Below are 18,746 nucleotides of genomic sequence, written 5' to 3'. Positions count from 1 at the left end.
AGGACTTTAACAAGAATGCACTGATGCAAATATATGCTGTAGTAATCAATTCTGTTAGGAAAGCACAGATTGCCCCATGGATTCAAGGGAAGGAGACACTTCAGTTGGTGAAAAAACACGAACAGCTAGCTTCCAGGGAGGTGAAGAATTTGGGCGGCCCTGAAGTGTGGTTAGACTTTCTCCCAGTGAAGCTTAAATGAGGCAGAGCCTGTGCATCTAAGCAGAGGAAACAGGGAGTCAGAACCCAGAAGGAAAAAGTGTGGAGTGTGTTTGCGGAGCAGTGATTGGAAGCAGGGAGCTCAGGAGCTGATGGGAGCAATGAATCTTAACTGGTGGGTGCTTTCAAGAGCTGTCTGTAGCCTTGATGCCTGGAATCTTCTTCTTGCCAAGTTTAATCAGAGTGAAAGTGAGTTAAGCAGTCCTTTTCAATTCACGCTTAAAGCTGCAGAAATCTTATTGGAAACAGCAGTGCATCAGACGAGCCCAAGTACAGGAACTTGATGGAAAGACCCTTCACGAAACCAGGGAGGAGCTCTCACACCAATCACGGTGTCGTAGTGGGGCGCTCCCTATTTTATCTACTATACATGCAAGTTAGTTTCTTGTAATTCATCGTGAGATGCATAATCATAAATCTTATCTTAAATTAAAAATATTGTGTAACATGCAGGAAAAGGAAGAGGAAACAGAGTTGACTAAGAAAGGTGAGACTTTAAAACATCAGTGAATAAAACTCACTAGCTTAAAATGTGGAGAGTGGATTAAGAGCATTGCTAAAGATACTTAACGGTAAAGGCAACACAATGAGAACATTATTAAAATGAATTCTGCCATATAAATGACCATAAAAGAAAGTTGTGTATATGTGCCCTGAAGCAGCATATCTGCTTAGAGACTGGTTCCAAGTTCATTTTCTTAGAAAATATGTATTGTATTCCTAGCACGTGCTGAAAATAAGGAGGTGAAGAGAAAAGACTCCCCCTCAGTCCTTACGGAGTTAACATTCTAGTAACTAGACAAAAGAGTAAATAAGTCAGTCTTTTATTTATACAGACACGTGGAGATTTGGTTTCTGGCTCAAAAATGTGAACGTTCATGTCGCGTTAAAGTACTTCTTGGGTTGTGTCAAGAGGACACAGAACACAAGTATTAATTTGGGAAAATCAGCATTCACTACAGTTTCATGTTGATATCTCTGTCAACACCAGTCCCACCAAATTGATTTCTATTGGTCACAAGCAATCAGTTGTTTTAATTGCTGGGAGAGAGAGAAAAAAATCAATAGTAATTTTTCTCTCCAGTCTTTGATACAAGAATTAACATCAGTTAAACGTATCACCTTTGGTATATACCCCAAAGAACTGAAGGCAAGAACACAACCAGGCACAGGATTGTCCTGGACAGCATCATTCACAATAGCTGAAAGGCGGCAACAATCTCGATGTCCGTTAGCAGGTGACTGGATGAACCCAAACCTGCAGTGGACTAGTATCCAGTCTACAGAAGAAGGCAGTGTTGACTGGGGATACGTCACACTTAAACCTTAAAGACCTTAAGTGAAATAAGCCAGACACAAAAAGGCAAATGTATAATTCCACTTTTATGAGGTTCTGAGATGGCAAAGTGAATGGTGGTTTGCCAGGACCAGTGGGGAGGGGGGATGGGAGTTCATGGTTAAGGCAGCGGAGCTTCGATTTGGGAAGATGAAAAACATGCTAGACAGGAATGGTGGTGATGCTCACATAATAACGTGAATGTACTGAAGGCAACTGATGTGTACACCGAAAAATGGCTTAAATGGTATGTTTAATGGGATGACTATTTTAGCTCCATTTAAAAAAAAAAAAAAAAAAGTCCCAAAGGGTGAAGGGCATCTCCAATGTTGGCAAAATATGGAAAGTGTTCCTTCCAAAACTGTCATTCCTCAATGGTACCCATCCCTCTTAGTTTGATGTGAATGTGAATCTTACCTTCAGCCTCAGAGGTAAAGATTTGCTTTAGTCTGTTTTTCATTGATTATGTAACTGGATTTTAAAGTTTTGTTCTCCAACACAACATTATGGCTATCAGTATTGGCTGCAAATATCTGGTCGTGATGCTCTCAGCCTCCAGGGAGTATGTTTCAGGATCTCCAGCACTTTTTATGTTGAAAAAGCTCCTGGGGTGCCTGGGGGTCTCAGTCCGATAAGCGTCTACCTTCCACTCAGGTGGTCCTGGGATCAAGCCCCACATCGGGCTCCTTGCTCAGTGGGAAATCTGTTTCTCCCTCTGCCACTCTCCCTGCTTGTGTCCTCTCTCCCTCTCTCTCAAATAAATAAATAACATATTTTTTTTAAAAAGCCCTCAGGAAATTTAGATGCCCCTAACTTTGGGTCAAGGCCATTAGTTGAATATCGCTTACTGAAATGTCCTCTGCTAATTAAAAATGACTGATAAACTTGGTTACATCAGAATAACAGATCACTATGACAGAGATGCTATAAATGATGAAAAGCAAAGCAATAAGCTAAAAGCAATTATTTTGCAACATATATATCTTTAAAAGTCAAAGAAAGTCTGCAGAACACAGAAAAAAAAACTCCTCAAAAGCAACCCTACAACTGATGAAAACAAGGCTGGAAAAATTCATGAGTACTTGAAATATTACTCATAATTTTCTGTGTGAGCTAAGGAAGATTAAGCTGAACATTTGAACATGAACTTTTTTGGTCCTCTTTGTCCTTTGGAAAATATTAATCACTGAATATACCTTACTGATAACAGTAGCTGCCATTTGTTTGTCATGATTTTTCTGAGGACTGTGAAAAACTCTTCCTATTTTAGCCTATGGAATTTATTTAAATACAAGCAAACAAATAAAACACCTACCTCTAAGGTAGGTGTGCATTATTTTTATTGCACTGTTGGGAGCAAGGGCTGTTAGTAAGGTTTAGTAACTTTCCAAGTATTACTTAGCCCATAACCAGTGAAGTGAGAATTCAGTCCAGTTTACTTTTTTTAAGGACTTTGCTGGTAACTTCCACAGCCCCTGCTTCCCATTGGAAGTGAGGAGTAGAATCGTGGCAGAAATGGAATGTTGGCAGAAATAACAGAACATATTAATTTTCTATGAAAAATTAGGAGGCAATTAACAAGGCAACTAATTGCTTTTCGAATTGAGGTGGCCTCAGTGAGTCATGATTCCCTCTATTAAAATAACAAATCAGATCTGGTTTTAGAAGCACTGCTCAATTTAGTAACTAATTTTTCCCGTTTACTGCATGTCTTTTTAACTGGAACAAAGAGCCTGACTTAATGCAAATCTAGGGAGAGGTTAAGCAAGTATGATCAGGAAATCTCTGACTTATGAAGATATTTTGCAGAAGTTAGTGTATGTAATAAGTCCCTCTCTCTACAGACTGCAGATGAGAAAAACTCAGTGTCAGAAAAATTGAATTAAAATGTTGACTCAATGTCTACTGAATGTCAAAAAGATGATGAATATTGCATCTCTGAGTTATTAGAGGGCCCAGATTTAAGAAAGTTATGGACTAAAAGAAAAGACGATTCTGAAAAAGCATCAACAAGGGAACAGTTCTCACTGTCAGATCCTTAATTCTTTATTACATTTTCTCAATAAGCATGAGACGTGGGAGTTAGCAGAATGATGCTGTTGAGAGAAAAAAACTGGGGGCACTGTAAGAGGATGCAGATGTCCTTAGGGGCAAAGCATGTAGAAATCCACAAGGTGAACAGTGGAGGTTGGTGCCTCCAAAGGCTCCTGAGGCTCAGTGCGGTGCCTGCTCATTTGGGTCTGAAGGAAAACAATTCCAGCCCGTTAGTGAGGGTTTACCATGTTTCCCCAGCACGGCTTCTTGTACTAGACCCATGCCTGGCTCACGTCCAGGAGGATACTAATAGTGACCCCGTCCCTTATGGTTGCACGATGCTGGGTGCTCTAAGTGCTCTCAGGAATTAACTCGTTCAGACTTCTCCGAAACTCTGTGGGGTTCTTACATTATTCTCAATTTACGGGTGAGCACACACAGGCACTGAAGCAATATGTCATCTGTCCACAGCGGGTCAGGAGGTCATCCCTGCCCGGAGACCACACTCAGCCGTCTCCCCAGTGCCAGAGTGGGGGCCTGGTTCGGATCACTTGGGACTCAGTCCCAGAAATTAAGTAGTGGTGGGGCGTTACACTTCAACTCTCCCAGCCACCCTTATCTTCCCTCAGGCAAATAACTGCTTTAGGACTGGGTGCCTTTTAAAACCTTTGACCATTTCTGATACTTGTATGTTCCTTAACCTTAGAGAAACAGTGGTGTGTGTGCCCAGTGGGGTGTGGGGGGCGGGGGGAATGCCAAGTGCCCTGAGAAAACTGTTGTATTTGAGAACTACATTTAAAGGTCAAGAGTGTGGATTACTTAATTCTGAAATAGAAAACACTGTGCTTGTCTCAGTTTTTGTGATCTCTGTCACTGGAAACCAATGGCTTATTTTAGGACCATTTTCTTCTTCCTCAGCACTCCATACAATATACATGTTAACAAGGAGCAGTTTGAACAAAGGTCTCCTAAAATACTGATTTTGATTCCCCTTTACCAACTATGGGAAACACAGTTTTATGCAAACACCTATTTCAAGAGGCACAGGTGCCTCAGGGCCTGTTGCCTTCTTGGCTATGACCCTACAACTGAATTACTAGGTATCTAATTTAGAACTTAGACATATTATATTTTGATTGTGTATCTGTGTGTTTTCTCTACTATAATTCAAATGTCATGCTTCCCCACAAATTTAATGGCATTATAGATATACTGTGCTTAACCACCTCAAAATTGGTGTTTGTTTAAAATTTTATTTGCTTTTACGTATAGCCATGGATTTTACCCTCTTTAGTCAGGACATTTCCCCATGAACTATGTGAACAAACTACTGATTTTCAGAGAAGTACAAATACTCTTTCAATGAAACTTTTTTAAAAAAATTATTTACTTATTTATTTGGCAGAGAAAGAGATCACAAGTAGGCATAGAGGCTGGCAGAGAGAGAGGGGAAGCAGGCTCCCCACCAAGCAGACAGCCCCATCCGGGGCTCAATCCCAGGACCCTGGGATCATGACCTGAGCAGAAGTCAGAGGCTTTAACCCCCTGAGCCACCCAGGAGCCCCTCAGTGAAACTTTCTTGAGCCTGATTCCAACACTGAGAGTTATAGGATCTCTTATTTCCCTGGGAGTTTCTCTTCTTGCCAAAATTAAGAGCTTAGGTTTGGTATCTTTTTGAATTTCAGGCATTCATCATACTTCTCCATTTATTTACCTCCAATGGAGACACCACTTGTCAAGAAAAAAAAATTTTTTTTTTTTTTCCTAACAACTGGTATACTTTTGTTATATGGTCTCGGTTTATGTTGTAGTGAATGATGTTTTCCTTTTGCTTTGTCTGCTGGAGCCTTTAAGTCAAATATTTGATTCATCGTTAGCAATTGTAGAAGACAAATGCAAGGCATGCGTGGCATGCTAGCTTTCTGTCTGGTTTCCTTGAAAGGATTTGCTTTTTTTCTGTCACCGTCCCCTTTAACTGTTTTTATGTTATTAAACCTTAACAGAGTTTTAGAAACGGCTTTATACCTATTTTTTGAAATCTGTGGGGAATATGCAAACAAATGATCACTAAATACTCTGTTTTCAAGAGTCCAACACACATTTTTCCCTTGTGCAAGTCGAGATCTGTAAAGTTTCTGATATGTAGCATGTGTCTTTATTGGTATAAACAAGTATAAAATTACAGTTTCATTGGTATTGGTATAAATGGACGAGACCATGGCTTTCCTTTGCTGCAAATGGACTGTTCAGATAAATTAATTTTGCATATATGTTTTATTCTTTCTTTTTTCCTTCTCTATACAAATCAGCCTTTCTGTTATCACAGAAGAGAGATCTAAAATCTTCCGTTCACATGGTAGTAACTTAATCTATACTTTTTGGTTTAAATGTGACTTAATTAAGAACTGTCTTGATTTCTTTTGCTTAAAATAGAAAGGGATTTTTTTTTTCTGAGCTATATGTTTCTGAAAAATGAAGTTTTTGTGTCCTTAAAACTAGATGAAAAGTGGCTCTCATAACTGGAAATTTCCTTAAAAGTAGAGAGCTTGAGGAATTTTTGTGGGTTTTAGAACCTAGGTGAGGTTCAGTGGGCTGAGGTCCGGAGCCGATGACCAAGAAAGAATTCTTGAGACATCTTTGGTGCAAAATGGTGGTTTATTAAAGCATGGGGACAGGACCCATGGGCAGAAAGAGCTGCTGCCCCAGGTTGTGAAGGATGGCAGGTTATGTACCCTGTGGTTGGGGGAAGGTGAGGGAAAGGGAGGTTTCAATGGAGTTTTCATATGCTAAAAAGGGCCTACAAGGTGCTCCTGGAGGTCTTTGGGGATACCCAGAGGTCTTCCAGCTTCAATGTTGTCTTTTGGCAAGCTATTAACATCAAGTTAGTTGGGAGATTCCTGGTGGAATGTCACATTTCTGCTATCAAGCCTCTTTGTTAGAGAGATTTAGGTTCAGAAGAGATTTAACTATATTTACATTTCCTTCTACCTCAGCTTCCTTCAGTTTTGTGTATGGAGGGGAGGGCGACCTTAGGGCTTGAGGAACTGAGTTATTTGCCTCTGGAAATTATCAATAGCACAAGGTAACTTCTTTGTAGATCTCTAGGACATTTGTAAACCAAGGGGAACTATTTGTTTCTCCTTTATGGTGGTCAGGGGTGCCTGAGGAATGTTACACATATTACTGAAGGGAGCGGATGGAAAGGGGGTGCAAGGTGCCAGCTTTTGCTTTGTCCTCAGCCAGCCTTCTGCTCCCTCATCAACTGGACATGATACATGAAAAGAAAATACTTTATTCAATGAATGGCCAAATAATTTTGCCTTTCCTGAATTCATTGGTGGCTCATATATTCCAGAGTCTGATCACACTCTGTTGGGTTTATAAATTTATATAAGGCCTCCATGTCTTTTAAGTGATTAAATGCATAACAATTCAGGGTGTGGATGGGGAAATATCATCTTCTACATTTTCTGGTAGGAGATTTTGTATGTTGTGGGGCAGTAATAATTGTGTTTGTACTCCCATATTGTTTCAAGGATTGAGTCTTCCTCCTCTGGTAGGAATGTTGACACTCATCTTAAACATCCCAGAATCCTAGTGAAAGTGAGGGCTGTGTTGTCAAACACAATTCCAGAGATGATTCAGGCACATGAGAATGACTTCTGTCTGAAAATGTCCCGTAATTTATTAAACCTCTGTTTTACTTGGTGTCATTCTGGCCTGACCCAAAAGGCTGAGAACATCAATCTAAGCAAAAGTGATAAATCGTATTTTTAAAAGTTTTGTTCATATCTCTCTAAATATATTTTAATTTTGAATCACCTGTTAATATTTCCAGTAGGAAGAGTAAAATACTAGATTCCTTTAATATGTATTATGAAGAAAAGCTAGATCCAAATGAGTCATAAAAAATGGCTGATTCTTCTGAGTAGTTTTAATGAATTGTCCTTAATGAAAACCGGGTGGCCTAAGGCAAGGTTATGTACATAAAGAGAACATAACTTACTTAGGTTAGTTCATGAATCATTGTACATCTAAGAAGTGCCAAAAGAATTAAAAAAAAAAACGAACAGGCACGGTAAATGTCTGAATTCACAAGACAATAATTTAAGCATAAGAATAACAAAACTGTAAACTAGAATTTCCCAGCAAGTAGATTCTGAAACTTTATGTGGTAGCTATACTAGTTTTTATAAACATATCTTCTTTTTATAGTGCTTCTTTTTATTTGTTCCCAGGATTTTTTCACCTAGACAGTCAGTGGCCTCTTATGATCCAAGTAATCTATGAAAAGACAAAGTCAATGAGGTTCATAGTAATTTTTTTTGGTGTTACTTTTTTATTATTTTTTTAAGATTTTATTTATTTGAGAGAGAGAGAGAGAGAGAACACAAGTAGGCAGAGAGGCAGGCAGAGAGAGAGGGGGAAGCAGGCTCCCTGCAGAGCAGAGAGCCCAATGCCAGGCTCCATCCCAGGACCCTGAGATCATGAGCTGAGCTGAAGGCAGAGGCTTAACCCACTGAGCCACCCAGGCACCCCAAGGTTCATAATAATTTGAAAGACTTTATTACCACCTGAAGCCAAAAGACCCCAAGATAGGTTACAAACTAGTATCAAGGATCTCCAATCCAGAGTGTAAGGAACTCTAACAAAATGATGATTCAAAACAAAACGCCCAAGATAAAAAGATAGCAGTAAGACTGGAATAGGCCCTACATGAAGATAGAAAAATTAGCAAAAACAACAACAACAACAACAAAAACAGAAACATAAAACAAATGCCAAAACGCGTAAAGAGGCATTCAGTTTTGTTAACTACTAAGAAATTACAAATAAACCACAAGAGACCACCCTATGTTCATCAGAATGGCTAAGAGACCAAAGATACCAAATTTTGCAACAGCCAGGGTTCGCAGATATTGCTGATGGGATGTAAGTTAGTACAACATTATGGAAAGCATTATCTATCAAGTGGGAACATATGCAGAACCCTGACTCAGAATTTCTACCCCTAAATATTGGTACAGTAGAAATGCACACATATGCCCATAAAAGATAGGTACCAAAAATCTACTTTTTGTAGCTATGTTTCGTATTGTAATATCTAAAAGTTGAAAAAGTTGCTGTCCAGCCCCAGTATGTGCATCAACTGTAGTATATCTGTACAATAGAGTTCTGCAGAGCAATGAAAATGGATAAATTATTTCTGCATGCAGCAGCACAGATGGCTCTCAGGAAGGCAATGTGAACTGATGACTTCAGACCAAAAATTACCTAAGCCTGTTTATATAAAGTTGAAACAGGAAGACGTGGTCAAATCAGAATAGTTATTTTTGAGGGGGGAGGGCAGATAATGCTCTATTTCTTGATCTAGATTCTGGCTACCCCTAGAGATATAATTTGGAAAAATTTTAGAAATGTTATTAAAATTTAGAGGTGCGTGGGTCGTTCAGTGGGTTAAAGCCTCTGCCTTCAGCTCAGGTCATGGTCCCAAGGTCCTGGGATCAAGCCCTTCATTAGGCTCTCTGCTTGGCAGGGAGCCTGCTTCCCTGCCCCTCTCTCTGCCTGCCTCTCTGCCTACTTGTGATCTCTGTCTAGTAAAAAAAATAAAAAACTTAAGAAATGTTATTAAAATTTAAAAGCATAAAAACAAAGGAAAGATGTTTACTTAAATTTCTGGTCATTTTAAGCTATTCCTCTAGGAAGATAAAATAATTGTGACAGAAGGAGGGGGTTGCATTTTTCTTATTAGTTCTCCGTTTAGTTAATAATTAAAATTTTTCTGTTTTAGTGGGGAAGCCTGGGTGGCTCAGTCGGTTAAGTGTCTGACTTGATTTCAGCTCAGGTCATGATCCAGAGTCTTGGGATCAAGCCCTGCATGGGTCTCCTTGTTCAGTGGGGAGTCTGCTTCTCTCTCTCCCCTCCCCCTGCTCTTGCTCTGTCTCTCTCAAAGTCTTATATAAAAAATATATATATATTTTTTTAATGTTTGTTGAAACAATGTCATATAGTTTTCTTATGGTTTCTAGTAAGAAAACATGTTTTGGAAACTGTGTTATTGGTGCAAGTGACTGAGAAGTGCCAGCCATCACGTACACTGGGTTAGATGAGGAAGATGATATTGGTAAGCGAACAAGCACATGGTTTTATCTGGTGCTTGGTTCCAGAACCTGGAATCTTGTAAGCCAGAGAGATGAGATTTGGACCTGACAATGGGGTAGTCATGTCAACAGGCCAGGAATGGATTGACAAGTCTCCGTGTCTCCAAGACATACAGGGACAGTCGGAGGTCTTGCTGCTGTTTTGCACCAGGGCTCAAATAAAGCATCTGCACTAGGAGGGAAGGAGACACTACAGGAATGGGATTGAAGTCGCAGAAAAGCTGAGTGGAAGAAGGATTTAGGCCCTCGGCGAGAGCAGGCAATCACAGGAAAAGACCCGTGGAGACCTAGAACGCTGGGGTAGTGAGCTCAGAACATACATCCCAGCAGGGCAAGGCCAGGTGATGCGGAGACAGCCACTTCTGAGGGGCAAGCTCTTTGTGGATTTCCTATTTGAGGTTAGGGCTAAAATGAGAGAGTGGGGTGGAGCTGAGACCAAAGATACAAAAAAACAAACAAACAAACAAAAAACCAAAAAACCAAAAAACCAGGCCCATCTGTGGGCAGGAAATGAACGCGGGCTCCTCTTCCATCTGTGTGACAGGAACTACTGAGGGAACGTGGGAAGTCTTCATTTAAGTCACTATGGATTAAATTTTAATCCAATGTTATGAATATGCTAAATCCCAAGAGCATGAAAAATAAGGATAATGAATACGAAACATAAAGGCCATAAAAGTAAAGTCTTAATACTTATCTTTTAAGCTTTAATATTTAAATCTATATTTCTTTTCTAAAAACACCATGATGAAGACAAACATGAGAGAGTGTGTGCACAGGAGTGGGGGTGGGGGGTGGTTTTGCAGAGGGAGAAGCAGGCTCCCCACTGAGCAGGGAGCCCCACACAAGGTTCATCCCAGGACTGGATCCCAGAACCCTGAGATCATGACCTGAGACGAAGGCAGATGCTTAACCAACTGAGCCACCCAGGCAGTGCTGTGTTATTTTTTAGCCACTACTGGGCTTCATAAACTTGGACAGATTTCTTAATTTTTGTAAGCATCATATCTACAAGTTACAAGACTGTATAACAAAATTCTCATGAATATAAACAAGAAAATGCATACAGAGCAGTGAGTGTGGTGCCTGGCTCACATAGTTCTCTCAATAAATGCCATTGTCACTGTGAATTATTTTATCTGAGTAGGTTTTTTTTTGCCTGTAAGATAATAATCAATTTGGTGTTCTCAGTCCACTATGCTTTGTGTGTGTAAGTTACCAAACACAATTCAATGGAATGCTCATGTATTTCATCATTGCCCTTGAAACCAAATAGTGGACCTATCTTTCTAGAACTCACTTTAGTATCAGTATAGAATTCTAGATTTTCTTATGTGAATGATAGAATAAGAAATAGTTGTAAATGCTGAAATTAACATAAAAACAGTTTCTTCCATTATGTAATGACTAGGTATACCCAATCTTTGAAACACACGAAGATATTATCCCATTGAGAAATAATCCATGTAACTTTTTCCCACTTGCATTTTGTTTCACTATTGAAGTACATACCCTTTCTTTATTTCACCTGTCCCCCACCCACCTCTCTTCTGGAAACCATCAGTTTGTTCTCTGTATTTAAGAGTCTAGGGTTTTTTTTTTGTTGTTGTTCCTTCCTTTCTTTGTTCATTTGTTTTCTTTCTTAAATTCCACATATGAGTGAAATCATATGACTTTTGTCTTTCTCTGATTTATTTCTCTTAGCATGATACCCTCTAGTTCCATCCATATACATTACTGCAAATGGCAAGATTTCATTCTTCTTTATGGCTGAGTAATATTCCATTGTGTTTTATAGCTATACATACACAGATGTGGTGTATCCATTCTTCAGTCGACAGACATTTGTCCCCTTTCCATAATTTGGCTATTATTGATAATGCTCCTGTAAATATCAAGGTGCATGAATCTATTTGGAAGTATTTTTGTGTCCTTTGGGTAAATAACTAGTAGTAAAATTGCTGGATCGTAGGGTAGTTCTATTTATAATTTTTTGAGGAAACTCCATACTGTTTTCCGTAGTGGCTGCCCCAGTTTGCCTTCCCACCAACAGTGCACAAGGGTCCCTCTTTCTCATATCCTCACCAACACCTGTTGTTTCTTGGATTGTTGATTTTAATCATTCTGACAACTATGAGGTGATATTTCATTGCAGTTCTGATTTGCATTTCCCTGACGATGAGTGATGTTGAGCATTGTTTCTTGTGTCTGTTGGCCATCTGGATGTCTTTTTTTGTAAAAAATATTTATTTGTGTCCTCTACCCATTCTTTAATTGGATTATTTGGTTTTTGCATGAGTTTTATACATTCTTTATATATACCTCTTCTCTATCCACTCATCCAGTGAGGGACACTCATGCTGCTTCTATATCTTGACTTCTGTAAATAATGCTGCAGTAAACATAAGGGTGCATACATCTTTTTGAATTAGTATTTGTTTTCTTTGGGTAAATACCCAGTACTGGTTAATGATCATATGGTAGTTTTATTTTAATTTTTTGAGGAACCTCCGTACTATTTTCCACAGTAGCTGCACGAACTTACATTCCCACCAACAGTGGACAGGCATTCCTTTTTTCCCCACATCTTTGTCAATTCTTGTTATTTCTTGTCTTTTTTATTTTAGCCATTCTGACGGCTATGAGATGATATTTCATTGTGGTTTTGATCTGCATTTCACTGATATGAGTGATGTTGTCATCTTTTCATGTGTCTGTTGACCATCTGTATGTTGTCTTTGAGAAAATGTCCCTTCAGGTCCTCTGCCCATTGTTAATTGTATTATTTATTTTTTGGTGTTGTGTTGTATACGTTCTTTATATATTCTGGACATTAACTCCTTACTGGAAATATCATTTGCCAGTATCTCCTCCCATTCAGTAAGTTGCATTTTTCTGTTGTTGTTGACTATTTCCCTTGTTGTGCAAAGGCTTTATATTTTGGTGTAGAATCAATAATTTAATTTTGTTAAACTCCCTTGCCTCAGGAGACATCTAGAAAAATGCTTTTATGGCTGATGTTAAAGAAATTACTACCTATCTTTTCTTGTAGGAACTTTATGGTCTCAGGTTTCGCACTTGGGTCTTTAATTCATTCTTGATTCATTTTTGTTTATGACATAAGAAAGTGGTCCAGTTTCATTCTTTTCTACGCAGCTGTCCAGTTTTCCCAGCATCATTTGTTGAAGAGACTGTCTTTCCCATTGTATATTCTTGCCTCCTTTTTTCATAGGTTGATTGTCCATATAATCACAAGTTTATTTCAAGGCTCTCTATTCTGTCCACTGATCTTTGTGCCTGTTTTTGTGCCAGTACCATATAGTTTTGATTACTACAGATTTGTAGTGTATCTTGAAATCTGGGATTGCGATACCCTAAGTACATCACCAAGAAACTGTTAGAACTGATAAATGCATGCAAAAAAGTTGTAGGGATGCATGGTTGATGTACAGAAATCTGTTGCATTTCTATATACAAATAATGAAAACAGAGAAATTAAGTAAATAATCCCATTTACAACTGTACCAAGAAGAATAAAATATAGCTAAGAATACCCTTAACCAGGAAATGAAAGACTGCCCTCCAGAAACTATATAAAACACTGGTGAGAGAAACTGAAGATGACACAAACAAATGGAAAGATTTTTCATTCTCATGGAATTGAAAAAGCAATATTGTTCAAATGTCCATACTACCCAAAGCAATCGACAGACTCAGTGCAATCCCTAGTGCACTACCAACAGCATTTTTCACAGAGCTAGATAATTCTGAAATTTGTATGGAGCCCCCAAAAGACCTGGAATAGCCAGCTATCTTGAAAAAGATCAACTTGCATGATTTTGTTTGTTTGTTTAAGATTTTATTTGTTTATTTGACAGAAAGATCACAAGTAGGCAGAGAGGCACACAGAGTGGAGGGGGAGGGGGAAGCAAGGCCTCCCACTGAGCAGAGAGTCCACTGCGGGGGTCAATCCCAGCACCCTGAAATCATGACCTGAGCTGAAGGCAGAGGCTTAACCCACTGAGCCACCCAGGCGCTCCCAACTTGCATGTTTTAAATGAGATATTTCTTATATCAGCAATTGGTGTTTATAAGACATATTTGTATGTTTTAAATGAGTAGTATTATCTCAACACTATGCTATGAAGTATCTTTGTACATATTTTTTCCTTGTAATTATCAATGGCTTGGTATTTCCCTTTCAGGAAAACATAGCAACTTTCAAAAAACAAAACAAAAAAAACTCCCCATATTTAGTGGTGAGTTTCTGAATAGCAAACCCTAACAGCACAGCTAGGAGAAATTTCATTCTTCAGGCAATACGCCTTCCAACTTATCCAGAGAACGGTTTTAAAAAGAAAATTTTTAAAAAGTGCACATGGGGAGTTTTGGTCCTTATCTCACAACAGCAAACCATAACATTGGGTGAGGTTATCGTCTAGAAATTTAATTAATGTATGAGAAGTGGAAAAAAATCTTGAAATTCTCTTAAATAAAACATAAAAATAATCAAGCAGTCAGTACAATTTCTTAAATAGACTTTTTCAGAAAGAAGGCACTAAAGCCATATTAAAAAAATAATCACAAACTGGGAAAGGCCAGCAATTTAATAATGTTAAATAGATCCATTAAATTCTCGCTTTGTAGACAGCTATGGTCAAAAATGCCATTTTTTCAAAGAAAAAGTATTAATAGAAAGTTTTGAACAGCAGAATATTTATCTTTCAAGATTATAAAATGAATTATCTGTTAAAAAGTTGAAAAATGCCCGAGTCCTTTCTCTGGCTTTAATGAATCACAGCATGACACATAATCTTTTCCGACACCTTCTGAGCATATCAATGTTATGTTGTATTAATAGTCATCGTGAAAATTAGGGATAACTAATGAGGAAAGGAAAAGAACACAATGAAAATGTGTAATCTCACCTACATTTATAAAGGTCTCATTATTGCATAATTGCACTAAATGCAATTAAAACATTGAATTATTTCTTAACATGTTATTTAATGGAGCAGAACTGCTAGGATAAGGATATAAACAACACAGCTTTTTCCCAGAGTTTGTGTTCCCCTTTGTCCTGCAAGAGAGATGCCCAGATAAAGCTACTTGTCTTAATTTAATTCCTATTGACTCTGAGAGAAGGAGGAGGAAAAAATGAAAAATCTTAAACTTGAATTTTTAATAAGCTCCATTAGTTAGGTACAGGTGTCATGTCTCTCTGAAGCAAGGAGCCTGGGAATAACCTTCAGTCCAAGACCTCCTTCCTTCCACACCATCAGTTTACTGGCAAATGCTACATGGGCCCTGGAGTCAAAGATTCCAGGTTTTGCTCACCAGCCACGTGATTTGGTCTCACTGACAGTGTTTTACTGTCAAATAAACACTTCAAGAACAGCATCTAGAGAATGCTGCTGCTTCTTTCTACCCACCAGTGCTAAGGAAACTAAATGAAACCCATTTTATAGGGTACTTAGTCCGATGCAGAGCACTTGGTGCCCAGTCTGATTATCTCTTACGGTTTCCTAGATCTTTCTTCATTTTGCTTTTCCAGTGCTGATGCTTAGCCTGTAGTCCCAATCATTGTCAATGACAGCCCTTAATTGGGGGAAGAACTATTTGGCTTACAGCAGATTGGCCAAAGGCATTTAGGCTAAAAACAGATTGGCCAATGCTATGGCTTAGCCAAAACAAACAAAAACTAGCAATCTTATCAAATGTAAATGTTATCTAGTAACAGTCTTTGATTTTCTTAACTTTGTGTAGAGTTGACACACAACATTACATTAGTTTCAGGTGTGCAGCATAGTGATCCATTTCTCTGTATTTTGTCCTGTGCTCACCGCACATGTAGCTCCCATCTGTCACCACGCAACATCAAGACAGTGCCATTGACCGTATGCCCATGACTTACTCTTTCCATAACTGGAAGCCTGTGTCTCCCTCTCCCCTTCACCAGTATTTCTCATCCTCCCTCCCCTCTGGCAACAATCAATTTGTTCGCTGTATTTATGGATCCAATTCTATTTTTATTTGTTCATTACTCATTTCTGTTGTTTTTTTAGATTCCAGATACAAGTGAAATTACATGGTATTTGTGTTTTTCAGTTTGACTTTAGTTAGCATAACACCCTCCAGGTCCATCCATCCATGCAATTGCAAATGCCAAAATCTCACCCCTTTTTAAGGGTGTGTAATAATCCATGTGTGTATGTGTGTGTTAAACTGTATATGTGTGTAAAATGTATATATTTTATACTTTTATAATTTATAATTATATAGAATTTTATAATTATATATTTTATGTGACTATTATATGTTCCTTTTTAAAAATTTTATTTTATTTTTTGCGGTGTTCAAAATTCATTGTTTAGGCAGCACACCCAGTGCTCCATGCAATACATGGCCTCCATAATACCCACCACCAGGTTCACCCAACCCCCAACCCCACTCCCCTCCAAAACCCTCAGTTTGTTTCTCAGAGTCCACAATGTCTCATGGTTCGTCTCCTGCTCTGATTTCCCCCAACTCACTTTTCCTTTCCTTTTCATAAGGTCCTCCATGTTATTCCTTATCCTCCACAATTAAGTGAAACCACATGATAATTGACTTTCTCTGCTTGACTTATTTCACTTAGCATAATCTCCAGTTCTGTCCACGTTGATACAAAAATTGGGTATTCATCTTTTCTGATGTCTGCGTAATATTCCATTATATATATGGACCATATCTTCTTTATTCATTCATCTGTTGAGGACATCTTGGCTCTTTACACAGTTTGGCAGTTGTGATCATTGCTACTATGAACACTGGGGTACATATGGCCTTTCTATTCACTACATCTGTATCTTTGGGGTAAATACCCAGTAGTGCAATTACAGGGTGATAGAGTAGCTTTGTTTTTAACTTTTTAAGGCATCTCCACTTGTTTTCCAAAATGGATGCACCAACTTGGAATCCCACCAACAGTGTAAGAGGGTTCCCCTTTCTCCATGTCCTCTCCAACAGTTGTTTGCTGTTGTGTTAATCTTTGCCATTCTAATTGGTGTAAAGTAGTATCTCATTGTGGTTTTGATTTGAATGTCCAAGATGGCTAAAGATAATGAACATTTTTACATGTCTGCTAGCCATTTGTATGTCTTCTTTGGAGAAGTGTCTATTCGTGTCTTCTGCTCATTTTTTTGATGTGATTACCTGTTTCTTGGCTGTTAAGTTTGAGGGGTTCTTTATAGATCTTGGATATCAGCCTTTTGTCTTTAGTGTCATTTGCTAATATCTTCTCCCATTCTGTGGGTTGCCTCTTTGTTTTGTTGACTGCTTCCTTTGCTGTGCAGAAGCTTTTGAGCTTGATGAAGTCCCAAAAGTTCATTTTTGCTTTTGTTTCCTTCGCCTTTGGAGACATGACTTGAAAGAAGTTGCTGTGGCCAGTGTCGAAGAGGTTACTGTCTATATTCTCCTCTGGGATTTTGATGGATTCCTGTCTCACATTGAGGTCTTTCATCCATTTATCTTTGTGTGTGGTGTAAGAGAATGGTCAAGTTTTATGCTTCTGTACATAGCTGTCCAATTTTCCCAGCACCATTTATTGAAGAGAGTGTCTTTTTTCCACCATATATTTTTTCCTGCTTTGTCGAAGATTATTTGACCATAGAGTTGAGGGTCCATATCTGGACTCTCTACTCTGTTCCATCGGTCTTATGTGTCTCTTTTGGTTGTGCCAATACCATGGTGTCTTGGTGATCACAGCTTTGTAGTAAAGCTTGAAATCAGGCAACGTGATGCCCCCAGCTTTTTTTTTTTTTTTCTCAACATTTCCTTGGTGATTCAGGGTATTTTCTAGTTCCATACAAAGTTCAGGATTGTCTTTTCCATCTCTTTGAAAAATGCCAGTGGAATTTTGATCCAGGTGGCATTGAAAGTATAAATTGCTCTAGGCAGTATAGACATTTTAACAGTGCTTATTCTTCTGATCCATGAGCATGGAATGTTTTTCCATTTCTTGGTGTCTTCCGTTTCTTTCATGAGTATTCTTTAGTTCCTCGAGTATAGGTCCTTTACCTCTTTGGTTAGGTTTATTCCCAGGTATCTTATGTTATGGTTCGTGGTGCTATAGTAAATGGAATTGATTCTCTAATTTGCCTTTCTATATTTTCATTGTTCGTGTATAAAAAAGGAACTGATTTCTGCACATTGATTTTTGTATCCTGCCACATTACTGAATTGCTGTATGAGTTCTAGTAGCTTGGAGGTAGGAACTTTTGGATTTTCCATATAGAGTATCATGTCATCTGCGAAGAGAGAGAGAGTTTAACTTCTTCTTTGCCAATTTGAATATCTTTTATTTCTTTTTGTTGTCTGATTGCTGTTGCCAAGATTTCTAGTACTATGTTGAACAGCAGTGGCGAGAGTAGGCATCCTTGTCGTGTTCCTGATCTCAAAGGAAAGACTGTCAGCTTTTTCCAGTTGAGAATGATATTCACTGTGGGTTTTTCATAGATGGATGTTATGAAATTGAGGAATGTTACCTCTATCCCTATACTTTAAAGTGTTTTAATCAGGAATGGATACTGTATCTTGTCAAATGTTTTTTGTGTGTCAATGGAGATGATCATGTGGTTCTTCTGTCTTCTTTTATTGATTTGTTCTGTCACATTGATTGATTTGCAAATGTTGAACCACCCTTGCATTCCAGGGGTAAATCCCACCTGGTCATGGTGGATAATCTTTTTAACGTACTGTTGGGTCCTATTAGCTAGGATCTTGTTGAGAATCCTGGCATCCATACTCATTAGGGATATTGGTCTGAAATTCTCCTGTTTGATGAGGTCTTTGCCTGGTTTGGGGATCAGAGTAATGCTGGCTTCATAGAAAGAGTCTAGGGGTTTTCCTTCTGGTTCTATTTTTTGAAACAGCTTCAGGAGAATAGGTATTATTTCTTCTTTGAATGTTTGGTAGAATTTTCCAGGGAATCCATCAGGGCCTGGGCTCTTGTTTTTTG

General features: G+C 38.6%; 1 protein-coding gene across 1 annotated transcript in view; it reads left to right on the top strand.

The window, feature by feature from the left end:
• Positions 1 to 18,746, top strand: part of PCDH15 (protocadherin related 15) — a 567,896-nt gene that overhangs the window by 451,150 nt on the left and 98,000 nt on the right. The window lies entirely within an intron of this gene.

Source organism: Meles meles, chromosome 13, assembly GCF_922984935.1.
Source record: "Meles meles chromosome 13, mMelMel3.1 paternal haplotype, whole genome shotgun sequence".
NCBI classification, from domain to species: domain Eukaryota; kingdom Metazoa; phylum Chordata; class Mammalia; order Carnivora; family Mustelidae; genus Meles; species Meles meles.
The sequence above is the reverse complement of the archived record's forward strand: the minus strand, read 5'-3'. Positions and strand labels throughout refer to the sequence as shown.